General features: G+C 50.1%; 1 long non-coding RNA gene across 1 annotated transcript; it reads left to right on the top strand.

Annotated features, from left to right (window-relative positions):
* The first annotated feature begins 1,462 nt into the window (after positions 1-1,462).
* On the top strand, positions 1,463-10,296 carry LOC131492650 (uncharacterized). The gene is made up of 3 exons (XR_009252211.1): positions 1,463-1,610; positions 2,279-2,451; positions 9,760-10,296. It is a non-coding gene; the product is annotated as an uncharacterized LOC131492650 (long non-coding RNA).
* Positions 10,297-20,267: the final 9,971 nt, after the last annotated feature.

Here is a 20,267-nt window from a genome sequence, read left to right as displayed (position 1 = left end):
CACCCAGGCAGGACGGCCTGCTCCCCCAGCTCACTGATGGCTACTTGGAGGGCTCTTTGGAGGTTTTGGGGGATGAAGTCTAGGTGTATGTGCAGTGGGTGTCAGGTCCATGCGGACAGGGCCAGCACGGGCATTGCACTTCCCAGCCTTGCGGGAGTCTCCCGTTTTGGCTGAGACTGAATTGGCCCATAGGCACAAGTCTGGCAGGACCCAGTGCTGGGCGGGGGCCTGTGTGTGGACTGCGCTGCGACACAGGGGAGGGTGTGCTCCCGGAACCCTCCGTCTCTGCTCACCTCATAGCCTGGTCGCTAGTGTGGCTGCCTGTCCTGTTCCGTTTTGGCGTTTGTTTTCTCCATATCCTTGCTTCCACCTGGGTATGAAATCTACTTGCGTGAAGCAAGTAGCAAGCAAACCCTGTTTGGTTTTCTGTGGATAATTTGTAGCCTGTTAAGGTAGCCTTTTGTTGTCTGATGATTGTCATGGAAATCAGGAGAGGAGGCAGGTGTCTGTAATTGTTGGTTATGCTTGTGTCTTCCCTGAGCTCAGCTCCACTTGGTGCTGACCGCCATGGGTGTCCCGAGCCCCATGCAGCTTCGGAGGTCCTGGTACAAACCCAGTTGGCTGTGCCTGTCTCGCCCGTCCTACACGTGTGTCTCATGAGATCCGGCCCTGCCTCACCACCAGGACCTGTCAAGGGTCATAACGCTGGCGGGTCCGTGGCTCCACGGTCCTTTCCAGGGCCCACAGCCACATAGCCGCAGACCCACAACCTGTGACAGAAGGAAAAATGGAGTCAGAAGGGGTTCATTTGTCGTGACGGCAGCCAAGGGACACTGTGTCTCCACCGTGTCGAGCAGACTGTCTGTAAGCTGCCGATGAGTCCGTCAGTTTGTAACCTCAACCGAAATGTCCCCGAGAAGCAGAAGTCAGACCCGAGTGTGGGGTCAGGGGGTTGGGTGCCTTGTCATTTTACACACGTCCCTGTAGATTCCAGCCTTGCATCGCTACCAGAAGTGACAGTGGATTAGGCCACAAGCTCGCTCCATTTCCCCCAAACAAAGAGCTTTGCACAATCGTGCATGGGAGGGCTCCGTGCTCACCAGGGTTTGCCCTGAATGGCGTCAGGAAACAAGCACCTTCCTTCTCAGCTGGCCGTGGTGTATGGTGACATGGTCTGGGTCTCCGCCTCTACCTTCTGTGGCCGGGCTCCTGGTGGTTGGAGGTCCTGGGGAGGGTACACCCCTCGGTGCAGATGGGCTGGGGGTCTCAGTGGGCCCACTGCCCGGACGCGAATCCACCCTTTCGCCTGGCGTTATGTCGATCCTAGGAAGTCGTTTTGGACGCTGCACAAAGCACAGCTCATAGCTTTTCAAATGAGTTGCTGGCTGTCATTTCAGGGCTGTGCTCCTCTGTCTGGGTGCACAGTGAACTCATGTCACTCTCCTCTCCACCCCACAGTTGCTGCCTTTGGAGGAAGAGTCACAAGATAGTGTGGCAAGGACACGATGTGTACCATCAGCTCCTTCTTCCCAGAGGTCCCTGAGCTTGGACAGGCTGCAGCAAGGGGCACTGCCCAAGGCCAGCCACGAGGACATCAGGGACGCCACAAAGTAAGGGGCACAACAGGCATCGTAGGAGATATGCCTGTGGGCTGGTTTTCAGCTCTGAGAACCCTTTGATCTCTCCATGGGGGAGAAAGGGTCGGAACAGCGATTCCAAAGAAAGGCCAATGAACTGAGTTTACGTGCACGGTGTTCTTGGGATACCTGCCTGGGTGCCCTGGGTGTGGCCAGCAGGGCAAAAGGCAGGTGGGAAAGACCAGAGTCTTGTGATGCTGGTGGCTGTAGGGCAACCTCGTTTGCTCAGATCCTACACACCAGCAGTCCTGAGACCTGCCTTTTCCTCCCGGTGGATCCTGGGTGACATGCTCCCTAGGGCTCCTCTCCTGGGCTGCACTGTGCCCTGTGGGGTTGTCAGGAGCCATGCTCTCTTCCCCCCACCCCCACCAGGCAGCTCCAGCAGCCTCTCTGTTACTCGCACCACGTCCTGGGGTGGCTCAGGTGTGCATGTCCTCCGTGCTCCCGGGTCACGGCCAGGGAGGGGTGCTGAGCGTTCTCCACCCAAGGTGCTTGGACTCCAGATATACTTGGGAGGGAGACAGTGTCAGCTCCCAGGGCGCAGCCCTCCCTAGAAGCTGGGGGATTGTGCTTCTAATCACGTGGGGCGGTGTGTCGTGCGACGAGCACGCGTGGAAGATGCTCTCCTGTGCGTCCCCCAGATCCACAGCCTCTCAGGATGGCCCCTTGAGCAACCTCAGCAACACTAGCAATAACCAGGACTCACTGAACAACGCCCCCAAGAAGAAGGGCATCACAAAATCCATCCGCTGGTTGCTCACCAGAAAACAAAAGGTCCACCCCAGCCACGCTAGTGACGAGCCTGCATGACCAGGTTGGTGTCCCCTGCGTGTTTGCAGCGTGTGGGTGGTCTTACTGGCCTCATTCCTCTAGATCCGTGGTGTCTCTGCCTGCAGACCCCTCCCCGTGTCGGGAGACCTCACGTGGCCGTTGACACCCCCCACCTCCCCTTTCATCACTCTGCTTCCCCACAGCCACTGAATTGGAGCCACTGAATTGAAAACCCTTCCCAAGGTGCCCTGGGACTCAGCAAATTGGGTGGACAAGCTGAAAAACACCAAAACTTTAAAAAATAAGCATTGTGTTTCTTGTCACCTTGCTGAGCACTTTTCAGCTGTACCTGTTTTGAAAGCAGTAGCTGTTCGTTTGCTCAATATAGTCTATAGCTGCAAAGCAGTATTATGTCCTCCACGGACATAAAAAGGCCTCCAGGGCCTTTTGCTCCTGGAACCATGCTGGGAAAATTCGGTCCCTTGGATGTTGCCAGTGTGTTTTCTTCCACATCCTTATACTTTCTGTAATGAAAACATTAAGATTCGTGGTAGTGCCGTCTGGCTCTCACACCCACTGCTCCCAGAAATGTGTATGTCTTGTAAGTCCAGAGGTCACAAAAATTGGCCAAAACATTTCACTGTGTTTCCTGCGTTTATTTTGTCATCTTCAGGAGGTATGGGTTAAGTACTTGGTCATATGAGGACAGCGTTTATTGAGTTGTTTGCCCCAGCATTTGATTCAGTTTCACAGAGTGTGTGTAAGTGACTTTCTCCGGGGCTGAGATGTTCAAATTGCTCACTTGGGTTCTGTGTTATCATAGGTATAACGCAGTGTCTGAGAGTGGATCATACTGTGGTCTCTGTGGACACGCATGGCCAGTCCCAGAAACATACGGTTGACCCTTGAACAGCCAGGGTTTGAAGATCAGGTCCACTTATAGGCAAGTTATGTGTTTCCATCCAGTAGAGTGATGTAAATGTATTTTCTTTATGGTTTTCTTAATCACATTTACCTTGTTTTATGAAGGAATGTAGCATATACACGTCACTTATAAAATATGTGTTAACCGACTGTTTCTGGTAAGGCTTCTGGGTACAGTGGGCTATGAGGAGTGAAGTTCTCAGGGAGGTGGCGGTGAGGTAGAGCCCCATAAGGCTCCACGAAAGGTGCCTAGTGTTGACAATGTCCGCCTGGGAGAATGAGTCTCAGTCACGGCCGTGGTCACGTCGTATTTGATGGCACGATTCTTGTTACGAACGACCACCTCACTGCTTCGTTTACGTCCTAACTGTGAGATGCGTGTTGTCAGTCACAGGTTAGGAGACCTCATACGTGTGCCTACTCCCTGTAGAATTCTGCAGATTTCTCAATGTCTTTGAGTGGGCTCTAACTGTAAGGCTGGGAAGCACTCACCTGAGGTTTCCATTGGAGCAGGTGATTGGAAAATCTTGTGTGGTGTCGAGAATTGAGTCCTTGAGGGAAATCGGGACCCTGTTCAGTAGGCCTGGTCCCTGGCGGCCACAGTGCTCGTCCATCTTACCGCACGGAGGAGGCAGAGTTCTGTAACCGGGAGGGGCGCAGCCACAGCAAGGAATTGGGTGTCTGAAAGCTGAGGAAGGAAGTAACTAACCACAAAAGGCAGACGAGTCTTCCATGCCTCCAGGATGTGGGCTTGTAACTCTGGTTCCTCAGCACAGAGTTCGGTGCTGGGGGCCGATTGAAAATCCAGAAGCGAGGGGCGTCTGGAGGGCTCGTCCGGTTAAGGCTCCGACTTCAGCTCAGCTCATGATGTCACGGTCCGTGGGTTCGAGCCCTTTGTCGTGTTCTGCGCTGACAGTGTGGAGCCTAGGTTGGATCCTGTCCCTCCCTCCCTTCGTCTGCCACTCCCCCACTTTCTTGCTGTGTCTCTGTCTCTGTCTCTGTCTCTGTCTGTGTCTCTCTCAAAAATCAATAAACTTGAGAAAAAGGGGCAGCGGGGATGGCCCAGTTGAAGGATAGCCTAGCTGTGATTGAGTTATTGTGAATCACAAGAAAAGCCAGAAGCCAACCTTTGTGATACACGTTGTGTATATACATAATTTAATTATAAGGTATGTAACAGAGAAATGTAATAAGGATCTGCAAGTGTTTGAAGCGTGTCCATGCGTTTGAACAACTGCTATTTTACCTAGTGAAAGACCTTGGAAATGAATTGGGTAAATGTGTTTCCTGTAGTGTGTACTTCCTTTTAAATCTCTTCACAGTTGACAGAAGCAGTCTTTCACCAGAAGTAACTAGTGAATCATCTGGTGATTTTTCCATGTCTCCTAAAGCAAATGCAATCTTTGTTACTTTGCATGAACGTGAGGTATCCCGTCACAGTCTCTTAATATGCTGGGGAGTCTTTTCAGGTCTCTCTGATTTTCAACTGAGTCCACAAAGCGGGCTTTGCGATTAGAACTGAGATGTTTGTGTTGAAGTGACAAGGTGCCCAGGCACGGGGCCAACAGTGTTGTCTGACGGGAGGAAGGTTTTCCAGAACACCCGGAGTGTGCAGCTGAAGCATAGGCTTGGGGCACACAGCAGAGATCCTTGTCCTGCATTACAGGGTGTGGTTGTGATGGAGAGAGCTTTCGGCAGCCACCGTGGCCATGGGTGTTGACTGTCGGCAGAGGTGCTGGTTTGGAGGAAGGACCCAGTGATTCGCTGGGTCCTATCGATTGGCCTTAAAGCGGATGCCAACAATCGCGTAGACAGTGGAGTTCACGGCACGTTGATGGCCTCAGATGGGACCTTGGATGTCACCGCCCTGGCGCTTCTGGTGCAGAACCCGACCCAGAACACACAGGTGACACCTGGCCGTCCGCACCCGCCCACTGCTCTCTTGCTGGAGACCCTGCAACCTGTATTGTAGCAAGGCAGCGCGTAGCTTCACCGCACAGCTAGTCCTCTCTCCCCAGGCCCGGTCTGTGCTGTGTGGCACGGAGTCCTCGGTGCTGCCTCCTCCTGCCTGAGCTCTGCCTGTCCCTTCCCCTCACAGGCTCGTGAGACTGGCGTGCATTTAGCTCTTATGTGGAGAGAGAAACACTCTTACTTTGTGTGCCACGTGGAAGTTTCATGGCTTCTGTTTCTGATTTCCCAGTGGAATTCTGTTTGACTCATGGGCTCAATGGAGAATCAGGAATCTTTTGATCCTTCTACAGAACACTGAACACCTTTGGGAATGCCCTCAGTGTCCCCAGTGCAAATCCCCCTCCACGGCACCCTTGTCTAATTTCCCGGAGAGCATGGACCCCTCTCCCCAAAGGCCCATTCCTGTGGGCTTCCTGGGGGGCTCAGATGATTCGGCGCTCGACCCTTGCTTTGGGCTCAGGTCATGATCTCATAGTTGGTGGCGTCGAGCCCCAAGTCGGGCTCCGTGCCGACAACGTGGAGTCTGTTTGGGATTCTCTCTCTCCATCTCTCGCTGCCCCTCCCCTGCTCGTGCTGTCTCTCTGCCTCTCAAAGATAAGTAAATCAAGCCCATTAATGGACTCCACGTTAACATCTCTTTTTTTTTTTTTTTTTTTTTTATTTATTTTTGGGACAGAGAGAGACAGAGCATGAACGGGGGAGGGGCAGAGAGAGAGGGAGACACAGAATCAGAAACAGGCTCCAGGCTCTGAGCCATCAGCCCAGAGCCTGACGCGGGGCTCGAACTCACGGACCGCGAGATCGTGACCTGGCTGAAGTCGGACGCTTAACCGACTGCGCCACCCAGGCGCCCCTCCACGTTAACATCTCTGATTGAAAATACACTATTAGGATTCAATGGATATTGTTTTGAGTTTGAAGTCTTGGTTTCAACGCAAGTGCAATATGTCGTCATCCTTTAGATTGACATAACTTTTGGGGTGTTTGCTCGCGATTTCAGGCTCGTGCTATCTTGGAATGGGAGTTGAACCACCTTTTGGTCATGGGGACTGACCAAAGGGTCGGTGAAATAAGTTTTCGGCCTAATGATATCTAAATTTGCGTTAACTGTTAAGTATTATATTTGGGGGTGCCTGGCTGGCTGAGTCGGAGGACAGCGTGACTCATAATCTCTAGGTTGTCACTTTGAGCCCTGTGTTGGGGGTAGAGATTTCCTGAAAGTAAAATCTTAAAAAAAAAAAAAAAAAAAAAGGAACGTAGATTATTATGTTTGTAGGAATCATGTACCAGACTACTCTTCCAAATGTGGAGATAATTTTACCTTACAAGTTAAGCTTCACTCTTAATTTATTAACAAATGAGTTTTGGGGCGCCTGTGTGGCTCAGTTGGTTGAGTGTCTGACTTTGGCTCAGGTCAGGATCACACTGCTTGTGAGTCTGAGGCCAGCATTGGGCTGGCTGCTGTCTGCGTGGAGCCTGCTTTGGGTCCTCTGTCACCCTTTCCATCGGCCCCTCTCTCGCTCACACACAATCGTTCTCTCTTTCTCTCTCCCTCTCTCTCTGAAAATCTAACAAACAGGGGCGCCTGGTAGCTCAATCATTTAAGCATCTGAGTCTTGCTTTCAGCTCAGGTCGGGATCTCACACTTCGTGAGTTTGAGCCTCCCATTGGGCTCAGCGATGACAATGGCGATTCTGCTTCGGATTCTCTCTCTCCCTAGCTCTCTGCCCTTCCGCAACTCATACTGTTTCTGTCTCTTTCAAAAATAAATAAATGTACCTACAAAAACTTAAAAAACTACCAAACCAATGAGCTATTGAGAAACCAATATTTTAACAGAGGTGAGGAGTTTGGTTTCTTTCCTTTTGATATTTGACTTTTGATAGTCTTGAGAAATATTTTTCACATCATAACACGTTGATGGCAGCCTGGCAATAGAGCCTGTAAGTTGTGTTTGGGGGCGGCCGGAGGTCTCTCTGCAGTCCAGGGCCCTGTGCTCTGGGGGAAGGTTACAGTCGTTTATTTAAAAAGACACGAAGTGTTGATTTCTCCTTATACAACAGCAGGACTGATTTACTCCCACACCACTACTTAAGACTGTCTTCATTGCCATAAGAACACTCAAGTGTGACGAGAATAGGACATGTGAAAGGGTGTGGTGGGACCGTCCTAGCGTGTAGCACTGTCCGCAGCTTAAAGACTGTTTTGAAAACCAAAAGGTAGTATCTTCTATAGCAGGAAGGTGATTTCACAAAGACAGTGCGGCAGGTCCAGTCAGCCCAGGAGTGTCCTGACTTGTGCCCAGTCAGTGTCCTGGCACAAATACGGCCCTGCCTCCCTTTACCGCCTGGGGCAGCCATCTGGGCAGGGGGCCCCCAATGGCTGTCAGGAATGGGGGTAAACAGCTGTAAACAAACTTGCAGAGTGCGGTCATTTTAAAGGGCTGGTAACCTTACTATATATTTTTGGTTTTTATTTCACAATGTGTCCTGTAATTTCCCAGGATGATGATAGAAGCTTCAGGAGGGCACCTTCTTAGAGATAGCAATGTAGATCAAGACACTCTTGACTTACCTGCTGAGTCAGCAGAGACTCTCCCTGCAGACTTCTGGGTCACTTCCTCTCTGTCCTCTATGCAGCCAAAGAAGATGCTGCCGGTCTGTATGTGACGTGCTGCTCTGCCCCAGCCTCTTGGCGGAGGTATGGGAGGCTCTTGGGTTGGAATGTGAACACTGATGGAGAATGGCCGACTTAATATGTAACAAGGCGTTCAGATGCTGTGGCATGCTCAGGCTCGGATGATCTAAGATTACTCCTGACTTCTGCTTATCAAAGTTTCACAGTGATTGAGATTTTTTTAACATTTCTATCTAATGGAATATTAGCGTATTCTCTCCACTACTACAACTAGGCATCGTGGGTGTCCTCAGAGCGTTGGACCAGCCTCAGAGCGTCACTTGCAGAGCTACGTATGTGATGGGCAGCCCTGGCCCCTCTTTCACAAGATGGCAGATGGACACGGCGAAAGTGTTTTCATGGCCTCTACTGCCCCTTTGCTATTTGAGAGTGAACTCCCGGGGACTCCCCCGGCTGCTTGCGGGTGGAGAGAACCCCACTCAGAAGTGCCCCGGGAGCCCTCAGTGGTTGCTGCTGTGGTTTAGAATGTGTGGGGCTGTATTTGTGCCCTCATGTGCTATTTTAAGACTAACCGCATGCTGCGTTTGCACGCTGCCCCTTGTGTTGCTTGGAGCAGGCATAGTATCTGCACCACAGAGGCTGGATTCAGCCAGTCGTGTCTTAATCCTGCCGACGCCTCCTGTTGGTGAGTAGAGGGCACCGTCCGTGCAGGCCACAGTCGGACACCCTGTGTCCTGTCTGCGCAATGTCCATGTGAGCCAGGAGAGCCGCAGCAGGCTCACTTAGGGACTTTCAGAAATACACAGACACGCAGACGCACATAGACTCACAAACACACACACATACACACACGCACACACATACACACACGCACACACACGCACACACACACACACACACACACACACACACACGAGCTTCTCTACACCTGCTAAGAGGATTCTGGTTTTTGTGTGCTTACACTTAAAGAGGTTGGTGTGTTCTCAGTTTTTCCAGAGAAAACTGTATTTCCACTCTTTTCGTAAAAAAAGAAGTTTGGGTTCAGTGTCTGCTAATGTCTTTTTTGGTAGGGAGGCAGGATTGCTGTTGGAGCAGTAGGAAATTTTCCAGGTCTGAGCTGACCTTCCCGGTCGTTCGGGAGCAAGTGGCACTGGCCTTTGCCTGGTCTGGTGGAGCTCCCGGGTCAACAGGCCCTGGCTGGCTTGTTTTACGCACACCTTCTTGAATGGACCAGGCCCAAGAGGATTCTCGTCCTCACATGAGTGACACTGGTGGCCTCTCAGTTGAGAGATTAGCTTTTGAAAGCGGAAGCACATTGCCCTCTGAGGCACTGAGTTTGAACATGGAGATTTCGGGTGTGGGCCCCGGAGCCCGGCCCTCTTCTCCCTGCTCTGAGGACCTCCAGGGGTGGGCTTTGTTCTGCTCTCATCCTGTTTTCCTGTCTCAGCCACAGTGTTTGATTGTTGGGAGCTCCTGGCTGGAGGCCAGGTGGAGCCTATGACACTTGAACTTAGGGTAGTGAGTTTGAGCCCCATTTTGGAGTGGAGATTACTTAAAATCCTGACAAAATAAAAGAATAGTTGATTGATTCCTTCATCTTGTTTTTTTTAATTTGGGAACTTTCAGTCTTAAGCCAGTAGGAACTCAATCGAATAATTCTCATTGATAATGCAAAATGCTTCATATTTTCTCTAGATTCTCAAATCTCTTCAGCCAGGAAGGTCTTTGGGGAGGGGGGACACGCGCTAGGCCCCACCTGGCGCCCCGGAAGGTGCTTTTCGGGCTGTCTTAAGACTGATTCTTTCCTTTTATCTTGCAGTTTACCCACACTGCTTCTCCCGATGGTCTTGCAGCACGCTGAGCCCAGCAGTGACTACATTTGAAACTTCAACCAGATCTTTCATCTGTTAATCCTTGTTATATGGACCCTGAGATATTGTATTACAGTGTTTGATTACTGAAAAATTCGTGAATAGGATAGAGAAACTCATTTAGCATTTAATGTTTCGTACATTTCTGTAAATTTGTCACTCCCTATAGAGAGTTCCTGACTTTCATGTATATCCGGGCTATAAATATCCTTTGGAATCAATTGATGTTCTTATATCTCAGTTTAGTCTTTCAAATGAATGTACTGTCATGGCTGTATGTATGAATCCTACGACAAATACGGTCTTTTATAACCTGTGCATGTATTGTAATTATCATTGTTTAATTGTTTGTTAAGAAACCCTGACAGAGAAAAGGATTTTACCATGTTTGTAAAATCACCGTGACACAGCCTGCATTATCCTTTACGAATGTCCCTTAGCTCTACAACCATGGTTTTGATATAAGCAGACTTAATTTGCAGCAATTGTCGCTGTATTTTTTTTTTTTTCTTTTTTTATTTATTTATTTTTTTTTTATTTTTTAATATATGAAATTTACTGTCAAATTGGTTTCCATACAACACCCAGTGCTCATCCCAAAAGGTGCCCTCCTCAATACCCATCACCCACCCTGCCCTCCCTCCCACCCCCCATCAACCCTCAGTTTGTTCTCAGTTTTTAACAGTCTCTTATGCTTTGGCTCTCTCCCACTCTAACCTCTTTTTTTTTTTTTTTTTCCCTTCCCCTCCCCCATGGGTTTCTGTTACGTTTCTCAGGATCCACATAAGAGTGAAACCATATGGTATCTGTCTTTCTCTGTATGGCTTATTTCACTTAGCATCACACTCTCCAGTTCCATCCACGTTGCTACAAAAGGCCATATTTCATTCTTTCTCATTGCCACGTAGTATTCCATTGTGTATATAAACCACAATTTCTTTATCCATTCATCAGTTGATGGACATTTAGGCTCTTTCCATAATTTGGCGATTGTTGAGAGTGCTGCTATAAACATTGGGGTACAAGTGCCCCTATGCATCAGTACTCCTGTATCCCTTGGATAAAGGTTCCTCAAAAAATTAAAAATAGACCTACCCTATGACCCAGCAATAGCACTGCTAGGAATTTATCCAAGGGATACAGGAGTACTGTCGCTGTATTTTAACGACTCACCTTAACTACACTTTTTCTAGCAAGAAATGCTTTCTTGTGCAGTGTGAAGAGATTAAAAATATCTGGTGTTGACTATCAGCTAAAGAAACTTGGAGTGGAAAGCTGATTGAAACACTGTGAAAATCTCCCAGGGCCGGTATGCTCTTTCTGAGCCTGGTCCCTGGGGGCCTGGGCGGTTTGCCTGGAGTGACCCGCACAACCTGGGAGCCGAGGCCCCAGAAAGCCTGGGTGGGGCAACCTGGCCACCTCTTCCCCGGAACCCTGCCCACCCCCTTCTCTCCCCCAGCCCGAACCTTAGACCCCTGGCAGCAGAACTCTCAGAGGACCAATCAGGGTGCACTGGTCTCCCACCTCGGGCCAGGGCGCTGGGTGCTCAGCACAGAGCAAGATGCAAGATCCTGGAAACGATGGAGTGCAACTCTAATAAAGGCCTTATTGTTCTTACGGAAATCAGCTGTTTAGATTTGTTTGTAAACAAGTTTAAGGAGTGGACCTCATTCTCCATTTGTAGATTTTATTTAATTTTTTTTATGTTTCTTTATTATTGAAAGACAGAGAGAGAGACAGAGCATGAGCATGGATGCCGCAGAGACAGGAGAAGACACACAATCCGAAGCAGGCTCCAGGCTCTGAGCTGTCTGTCAGCACGGGGCCGGGCGTGGGGCTCGAACTCACGAACTGTGAGATCATGACCTGAGCTGAAGTCGGACGCGTAAGTGACTGAGCCACCCAGGCGCCCCATCTCCATGTGTAGATTTTGAGGAGACAGCCATTTCAGGTTAGAGTAGCCAACGTAACTTATAATTTTGAGGTGGCATATAAAAAAGCCACCAAGGAATGTGCTCAGATCATGGAGCCTTATTTCTTATGCAGCTGGGACAGAGATAGAAACGACACGTCTCTTTACATGTCGTTTCTGCTTTTCATTGGACGTTTGACAGTTTCCCTGTGTTTTCTATTCATCTTTGGTGAACTTCCTGATTGTATGACAGAGTAGGTACCGTCTACTTTGAACTATTTTTATCACGGCATTATTTATTGCTGGCTTTCAAGGCAGTAGTGGAGCGTTTCTCACTGCCAATAAAGACTAGTGAGAATAAGCTGCCATTGACTTGAGAAGTGGCTGCCGTGGTTTTCTCTGGTGCTCGGGGCCATGAAGGCACTTCTGCCACGTGGAAGTAGTAGTGTGGAAACCAGCTGATAGAATACCACAGCTGGAAGTGGCAGTTCAGGACAGAGGTGTCCTCCACAGGAGGGCCAAGTGTCCAGACCCCAGGGTAGCGGCCCCGGAATCAGTGCAGCCGGGGGCCCAGGCAATAGGCCAACAGGGCAGGGCGACTCTTCCACGGTCAGGGCCAGCTGAGGCTGCTCTTCCTCCAGGACCCCAGGAGACTGGAGTGTGTGCGTGTGCGCATGTGTGTACAGGCGCGTGCTTTCCGCCCAGTCTCCACTCCTCTTCCACCCTCTCTGTGGGCTTTCCTGTCCTGCTGCTGTCCTCTCAAGGTCCCAAGAAGTGCCCAGGGCTGCATCCTTCCCCATCGTCTCAGCCCCTGGAACCCACTAGGCTGCTTCTCCCGAAGCTCAGACCCAGTGCTGAGTCTTATACCAGCCAGTGTGGCAGGCGGGAGGGTCTGCCCGCACTGGGGGCTGGCAGCCACCACCAGGCCAACTCAAGAGGCTCTGGCACAAGATCCCTGTCGCTCAGGCGACCCTGGGACGGTTCCTTCCCTCCCCGCCACGGAGAGGCTGCACACGGGGTTTCGGAGACACGCACCGGGGCACATCCAGCAGTTAGAGGGTACGTTGGCCTCTCCTGTGCAACCGGTGGCCACCGTCCCACTGGCTTGGAGTGTCTTTGGTGTGTCCGGCCAGCCATCCTCAGAGGAGGCGAACAGAACCTTTCTCCACTGATGCTGAGGGGCGGCCCACAGCCTAGCCTCCAGGCCTCAGAGCCATGGCTCTGGTTTCCAGGCCAGGATGCTCTTGGAAAATTAAGTAAAAGCTATTTTTAAACTTATAATGAGAACAAAATAATGGAAGTTGCTTTAAAAATCATTAACTAGGGGTGCCGGTGTGGCTCAGTTGGTTGAGCATCTGCCTCTTGATCTCGGCTCAGGTCATAGTCTCATGGTTTGTGGGGTTTGAGCATGGCATCGGTCTCTGCGCTGACAGCACGGACCCTGCTTGGCATTCTCTCTCTCCCCTCCCCCGCTCACGCAAGTGCTTGCTCTCAAAATGAACGTAAAAAAATAAAAAAATTTAACTTGTAATTAAAGCAGTGACTAAAGGATTGTCACATTGCACAAATAGAGGGTTGAGGATGTCTTCATCTCCAACACCTTATTTTCTTTTTTATGTTACCTTTAAATTTTGTAAAAGTTGTGTTCATTTTGAGAGGGACAGAGAGAGAGAGAGGAGGGGCAGAGACAGAGGGAGAGAGAATCCCAAGCGGGTTCCTCACTGTCAGCACAAACCCGACATGGGACACAACTCTCACCAACAAAAAAGATCATGATGTGAGCTGAAATCAAGAGTCAGAAGCTAAACAGACTGAGCCACCCAGGTGCCCCTAATTTCGATTTATTTTTTAAGATTTGAAGCAACGTCTGCACAGACCCATGACCCTCCTACAAGAGTTGTATACTCCCCTGAGTGGCAGCTGAGTGACCCTGGTTTTCTTACTTTTTCAAATGTTTTAATGTTTGTTTATTTTTGAGAGAGAGAGACAGACACACCCACAGAATGCGACTGGGGGAGGGGCAGAGATAGAGGGAGATATAGAATCCAAAAAAGGCTCCATGCTCTTGGCTTTCAGTACAGAGCCTGACGCAGGGCTTGAACTCACCAATGGTGAGATCATGACCTGAACGGAAGTTGGACACTCAACTAGCTGAGCCACCCAGGGGCCCCTGTTTTTAACGTTTTGCCCAAAGTGCCACCACACTCATTATTTCCAGAGAAACTGTGGCTGCCCCCACCTTGGTTTTTACTCCCCTCCCTACCCCATGTGATAGTATTCTAACCGTTTCCTCCCCTTGCTTCCCTAGAAACTCATTTGTGGCCAGTGTGAGCCCTGGCACATCCACTTCAGATTTACCCGGTGGCATCTAGGTAAAGAAGCGATATGTATTGCTCAGCCACGTGGATTGCAAGGAGGACAACACAAAGGGCTCACGGTGCCACCGTATGTCCCAGTATTTACACGTGACCTCACCCACCCTCTGGGAATGCGACGCCCTGGGTTAGGTCAGGGTATGCATCAATGATTAAGTGACCCTGTGGGTTGATACTGGTGGAAGATGGGTGATGCATTCATGAGGGTTTACTGTACATCTTCCTTTGGCATTTGTGCAGAAGTTTCTAGAATAGAAAACGTTAGTGGTTGTTTAGGGATCCCCTCCGTGCGATAGATGGTCTCAGCCTGGAATGACTGCTCCCTGGCCCTCACTTTGGAACGTAAAGTAGCCCGGGTTCAAACTTTGAGCTGCACCGGCAGCGGAGACACGTCTCCCATCACAAACCGGCGTGCAAGTGCCGATTCCATCTTGACGCTGCTTTCACATTTTGATTCCTGTGACATCAGGATGCGTCCTACAAGTGGTGACATGGTAGACTTGCTGAGAGGTGGCCTATGATGACATCAACGTCGCGATGGGAGGTAGGGGCTTCGCTACTACTCCCTTTGAGAGGTGGAGTCTAAGGCCTCCCCTTGAGCCTGGGTCAGCGTCAGTGATGTGCTTGTCGACATGGATGTGTAGATGGGATGCCGGGGACCCTGGGGTTCTTGTGTGTGACAGAGTGGTTCGTGGATGTAAGTGGCATATGCTTGAGACTGGCTTGTTTCTAGGCAAAGAGGGCACTTTATTTCTCTGCTCTGTAATGTCTAACCGTGGGGTGCCTGTCGAGGCTGCTGTATCATTTCTGGGAGTTGGTGGGGAGTCGGTGGCTTGACGGATTGGTGTCTTGATCTCTGGGCAGTAACCATTACTATTCATTAGAATTGCAGCCGGCCTCTCCCTTTGCTCCCAGAAGCTCCCTGCTTTTCATGCAGACAGCATTCCCTGTGCTAGGTTGTCTCCCAGCTGCAACACGGTCCCTTCAGAGAGGTTTCCTTGGGTTATGTAATTATTTATTTATTTATTTATTCATTTATTTATTAATGTTTGTTCCTTTTTTAGAGAGGAAGATGGGGTGTGAGCAGTGGCGGAGCAGAGAGAGAGGGAGACACAGAATCAGAAGCAGGCTCCAGGCTCCTAGCTTACAGCACAGAGCTGGACGAAGGGCTCGAGATCGTGACCTGAGTCGAAGTCAGACGCTTAACCTACTGTGCCACCCTGGTGGCCCTTTTGTGTGTGTGTGGGTGCGTGTGTGTGTGCGTGTGTGTGTGTGTGTGTTTGCGTGTGTGAGTATGTGTTTAACTCACAGTAATAGAATTTTATCACTTGTAGCAAAGTCCTCATTTACAAGGAACAAACACTGGAGGCCATGAGGAGATGTATGCTGGCAGGTTGCAGCAATGATTTCTGTTTGCAGGAAGAGAAAACGTTATGCAGCTACAAATCTTTGGAAACGTGTTATTTTCTGTATTTTCTCAATGTGTCTGAAAACCAGTTGAGCTATTTCGTTAGTCAAATGCACTTCCTCCTTCCCTCCTTCGGATGTCTTCACAAAGCCGTGTGAAGTGTGGGAGGATGTCCTGGAGTCCTGAAAAGTTCTGCACGCCTGACGACTTGCCCTGGCGGCAGACGTCATCCTGACGTTTTTACTCTTCATCGTGTTACACACGGATCCCTCCAGATGCCTGGGATTTCCTCAGTGGATCGCTGGGTTTCAGAGAGAGACCTGTGAACAGCCTCACCTTCCGCCTGGAAGAAAGGTCTGTGCCTTATCAAAATGAATGAAATCTTGCCATGTGCAGCTACATGGATGGAACTGGAGGATATTATGCTAAGTGAAATTCATCAGAGAAAGAAAAAAATCATATGACTTCACTCATATGAGGACTTCAAGAGACAAAAGGGATGAACATAAGGGAAGGGAAACAAAAATAATATAAAAACAGGGAGGGGGACAAAACAGAAGAGACTCATAAATATGGAGAACAAACAGGGATACTGGAGGGGTTGTGAGGGGGGTGATGGTCTAAATGGGTAAAGGGCACTAAGGAATGTACTCCTGAAATCATTGTTGCAGTATATGCTAACCAATTTGGACGTAAATTTTCAAAAATAAAAAAAATAAAATTATAACAAAAAAGAAAACAGAAAGGTATGTCCCTTGTCACCATTGTGTTCCCTCCACCCAGAACACAGGAGTGAGTCCCTGAGCAAGGAAAGGGAGGAGATTCTCCCTTTGGGTGTGCGAAGATCAGATCAGGAGAGAAATTTTCTGGGAGGACATTTTGTTGTTTGGAAGGTATAATCAAGAGGGCGCCTGGCTGGCTCTGCTGGAACAGCCTTGACTCTTGATTTGGGGGTCATACGGTCGTGAGTTTGAGCCCCACGTTAGGTGTAGAGATTACGTATGAATTTAGTAAATAAATAAATAAAACAAATGATTAATTAATTAAATCACATTTAAAAAATCCAGCCCGGTTTCCAGTGTTGCCTGTAGTTTCCAAAGAGAACTCTGGAGCTGGGGAGCAGGAAGCATGTGGACGGTGGGCAGGGCTGCCAGGCCGGGTGTGAGGAAGGAGGCACAGGTGCTTCCCCTGTCCATTCGTGTGACCGTTTCCTCCGGCCCGAACTGCAGGTGGCTGAATTCCTGCAGTTGGGTGGCCTCTGTCCAGCTCAGGGCCGTGGGACCCACTTGACTGGAGAGGCAGAGACTGTGGGCAAATCACACAACTTTCGGTTAGCCGTTCTTTCATTCGCGAACGGGCTCCCTGGGACGACACTGTCTGGGTTCCCCTCCCAGGGCTGAGAGTTGAGTCTGTTGGCTGTCTAAAAGGCGGCAAGAGCAGATTACATCTGGGAAATTCTTGCTGGTCTTGGGGCACCTGGACAGAGTGGAGCATTGAAGTGGTGGCTTTGAAGGGACAGTGTGGATCCTGTCTTACCTGCTGGCAAACTGTTGCCCGTTCAGGGGACAGTGACAGAGGTCCCACCAGGACACTTGACAGCTGAGCCCTGATTTGCCCCTCGCTGCCATCCCGGATTTGGACTTGGAAACCCAGTGGAGCTGGAGGGGGTGGGTCCAGACGGGCTATTGTTCTGACTGAATTCAAACTACCAGAGCACAGGTGTGGCACCCCAGAAAGCACCTACTGGTGTCCCCGGATCAGACACGTGGGTGGAGCTTCAGCTTGATCGACTTCAAATAGACTTTCAGTTGCTTCCTGGCCCCGGTGGAATTTTACCAGCACTGGTGTGGAAGACGAGTCGGTTCTCATACATAGGCTTCTCTTGATACCCTTAAAAGTTCGATATTACATTTGCGCGTGGGAAAAGTCTTGTCCTGTTTAGGTGTGAGGCGGCTGTCCCTTGTCTCTGTGCCAGATGGACCCTTCCAGCTCTGATGTGCTGGTCGGAGAGCGGACAGACCATCCTCTGAGCTACCCAGTAGGAGAAAAGTCTGCATTGTACGAGCCCGATATTTCCCCAGAGGTGTTGAAGCAGCCCTCCAATAAATCACTTGAAACAATGGAGGTGCCAGAGCCCGAGTTATGGACGTCACTATTACCCTTCCAGGAAGTACTTGAAATCAAAATGGGTCCTGTTGTTTCTCTGAAGTGAGAAAGGCCATGTAATTTGGCATTCCCTCATGTTGTTGGGCTCCTTCCTGTTTGGGTAACACTGTTGTTAGGACATAGTGAAGGCGTGAATTCTTTCCTGCTAGCTTGCTTTCTTGCTTTCTTGCTTTCTTGCTTGCTTTCTTCCTTGCTGATTTCTTGCTTTCCTTTCTTTTTGAATATTTATTTTTGAAAGAGAGACAGAGAAAGAGAGAGAGAGAGCACCACACGGTGGAGGGGCAGAGAGAGAGGGAGACAGAGGCTCTGAAGTGGGTTCTGCACTGATAGCACAGAGCCCGATGGGGGCTTAGGACTCACGATTGGCGAGATAATGACCTGAGCCCAAGTTGGACGCTTAACAGAGCAAGCCTCACAGGTTCCCCCGGAGGGACGTATTCTTAATGGATGACTTAAATGCACGGGTGACTCTTTGTTCTCCAGAACACTTTCCCACTCGAATTGAAACTGGAATGTTTCTGATGGTCTCAGATGCCCTTTGAGAGCAGTATTAGAAATCCCACATGATGTTGCTTTTGTGTCTGATGTAGTCATTCCCACACAGGGTTGTGCGTGTGCATTTGCTGGCCCGGCTGCCCAGCCCCCCGAGCTTAGAGCTGACAAGCTGTGGCCAGAGAGCTTGTTGGGTGGCCTCTGAGAGCCCTTCTCCCAGGCGTCCCTGACCCTGGGCCCTGCTCTTTCAGATGTGGAAAGCTTTGGCAGGCCAAACCGTGTCCAAACCCCAGGATGATGGATATGCCGATGAGACCTCTGGGAGACCAACCCGATTTTGTGGTATGAGTCACCAGTGTCCTTCTGTCTCCCTTTTCCCAAAGGTGATTTTCCTTTTGTTTTCATTTGGGTTGTCTGTGTTTCTTACAGTCCCCTGTGTGGGCTTCACTCCTCATTGGCTACACTTTTCTGAATGATGTAAGTGGAAAAGAGCAGAGATGGGGGCCAAGACCGTGAAAGTTTCTGGGCACCAGAAGCACATCTCTTAATGTTGGTGTGAAATTGGTCTTTTGAAGGGCAGAGACAGACCAGGGGGGACAGAGCTTTCCTGTGAACCCACACGGGCACGACTTGGTCTGTCTTGGGAGCTCATGTTCCCACAACACGCGACTCCGTGCTTCTATACGTGTGTTTGCATAGGTACGTGGAGGCTTAGAATCTCCCATCACAAACAGTTCCTGTATTGACGATTCTAGCATCTTGTCTTCAATGGTGGAGATTGCATCGAGGGACGTGGTCACCTATGCTCTCTGCAACGGGGGCTCCTGCCACACACGATGTTTCTGAATATCTTCGAACTTAAACACCCCTCCACGACTCTAATTTTCCCGCTTTGTCACTGAGCATGGGGTATACTGGAGAGCTGGGTTCTACGTACTGTGTTCTCATGAAAAGCCCCAAATAGGAGAGCCGAGGGATTGTCCCCTGGGAGAGCGGGCCCTGCTCCTGACTCGGCATGGCCTTACGCTGCCACCTCTCCCGGTGGTGTCTCCTAGTCAGGAAGTGTAGGTAAAAGGAACCCTGAAAGTGTGCTCAGAATTTTATTTAGGCCGCACCAGCTCCCGTTTTTTGCCTCCCGTCCCTACTGTGAAGGACTATCCCTCTGACCTGTTGGGTCACCTGCGGTGCTTGTCTTCCTTGGCCCCAATATCTTTCAGGAAAATGAAGCTGTTCTTGGCTGAGGCAGTGCCAGGAAATCATCCCCAAAAGAGGGTGAAGTCTGTCGTGTGGGTATTTTAGACACAAGTGTAGGTTCCTCCCTGACTTGCTGAGCCCACACCTTCCACAGAAGCCACGTGAGGATGTCGAGGCCCTGGGAGCCGACTCCCGAGCTGGTGAAGTCACCGTTGCCCTCATCGTCGTTTCTGTTCCCGTGGCTTTGAAACATGCTGGATGTTGGGAGAACCCCTGGGACAGTTGTGGGCACCCTGTGGCCGTTCCAGGTGTTGGAGCCGATTCTACCCCCAGCACCATTCCCAAGGACACTGGGCAGTGGCCAGGGCTGGTTTGCAGGCTGGTTTGCAGGGCAGGCTGCACCCCAGGTGGTGCAGAAACAGGAGGAGGGGGAAAGAGAAGGCAGAAAAGGTGAGGTGTCTGCCTGAAGGCCAACAGAGGCACAGAGGGCAGAGAAAAGAGTTCACGTGGTTCTAAAGCGTGTCAGCTCAGTTAGATGAGCAGACACCATGTTTTGTTTTTTTGTTTGGCTTGGTTTGGTTTTCCAAAAGGCAAATTAGGCAGTCCATGTCAGGCCAGAGAAGACAGGGAAGATCCCTGAAACAAAAGGGGTTTCGGCAGCAGCTTGGGAAGTTTCCTTCAAATCTTCATCCGGAGGTAGAGTAGCCAGAGACCATTTGCTCTCATCATCCTAGTTCTTAATCCAGGGAATGAATGAGAGAGAAGCCCACACATATAGGTACAGTAAGCAGAGTGTATAGGGAGAAACAGTGAGAGAGAGAGTCAGAGTCCCTATATCGTGGATGGCCTGTGGAAAATACACCGCCCAATTTCAGTGCATGGATTTATTGACAATCATTGGAAGCTGGC

Source organism: Neofelis nebulosa, chromosome 13 (genome assembly GCF_028018385.1).
Source record: "Neofelis nebulosa isolate mNeoNeb1 chromosome 13, mNeoNeb1.pri, whole genome shotgun sequence".
Lineage (NCBI taxonomy): Eukaryota > Metazoa > Chordata > Mammalia > Carnivora > Felidae > Neofelis > Neofelis nebulosa.
Note: the sequence above shows the minus strand (reverse complement) of the source record. Positions and strands in the feature narration are given on the sequence as shown.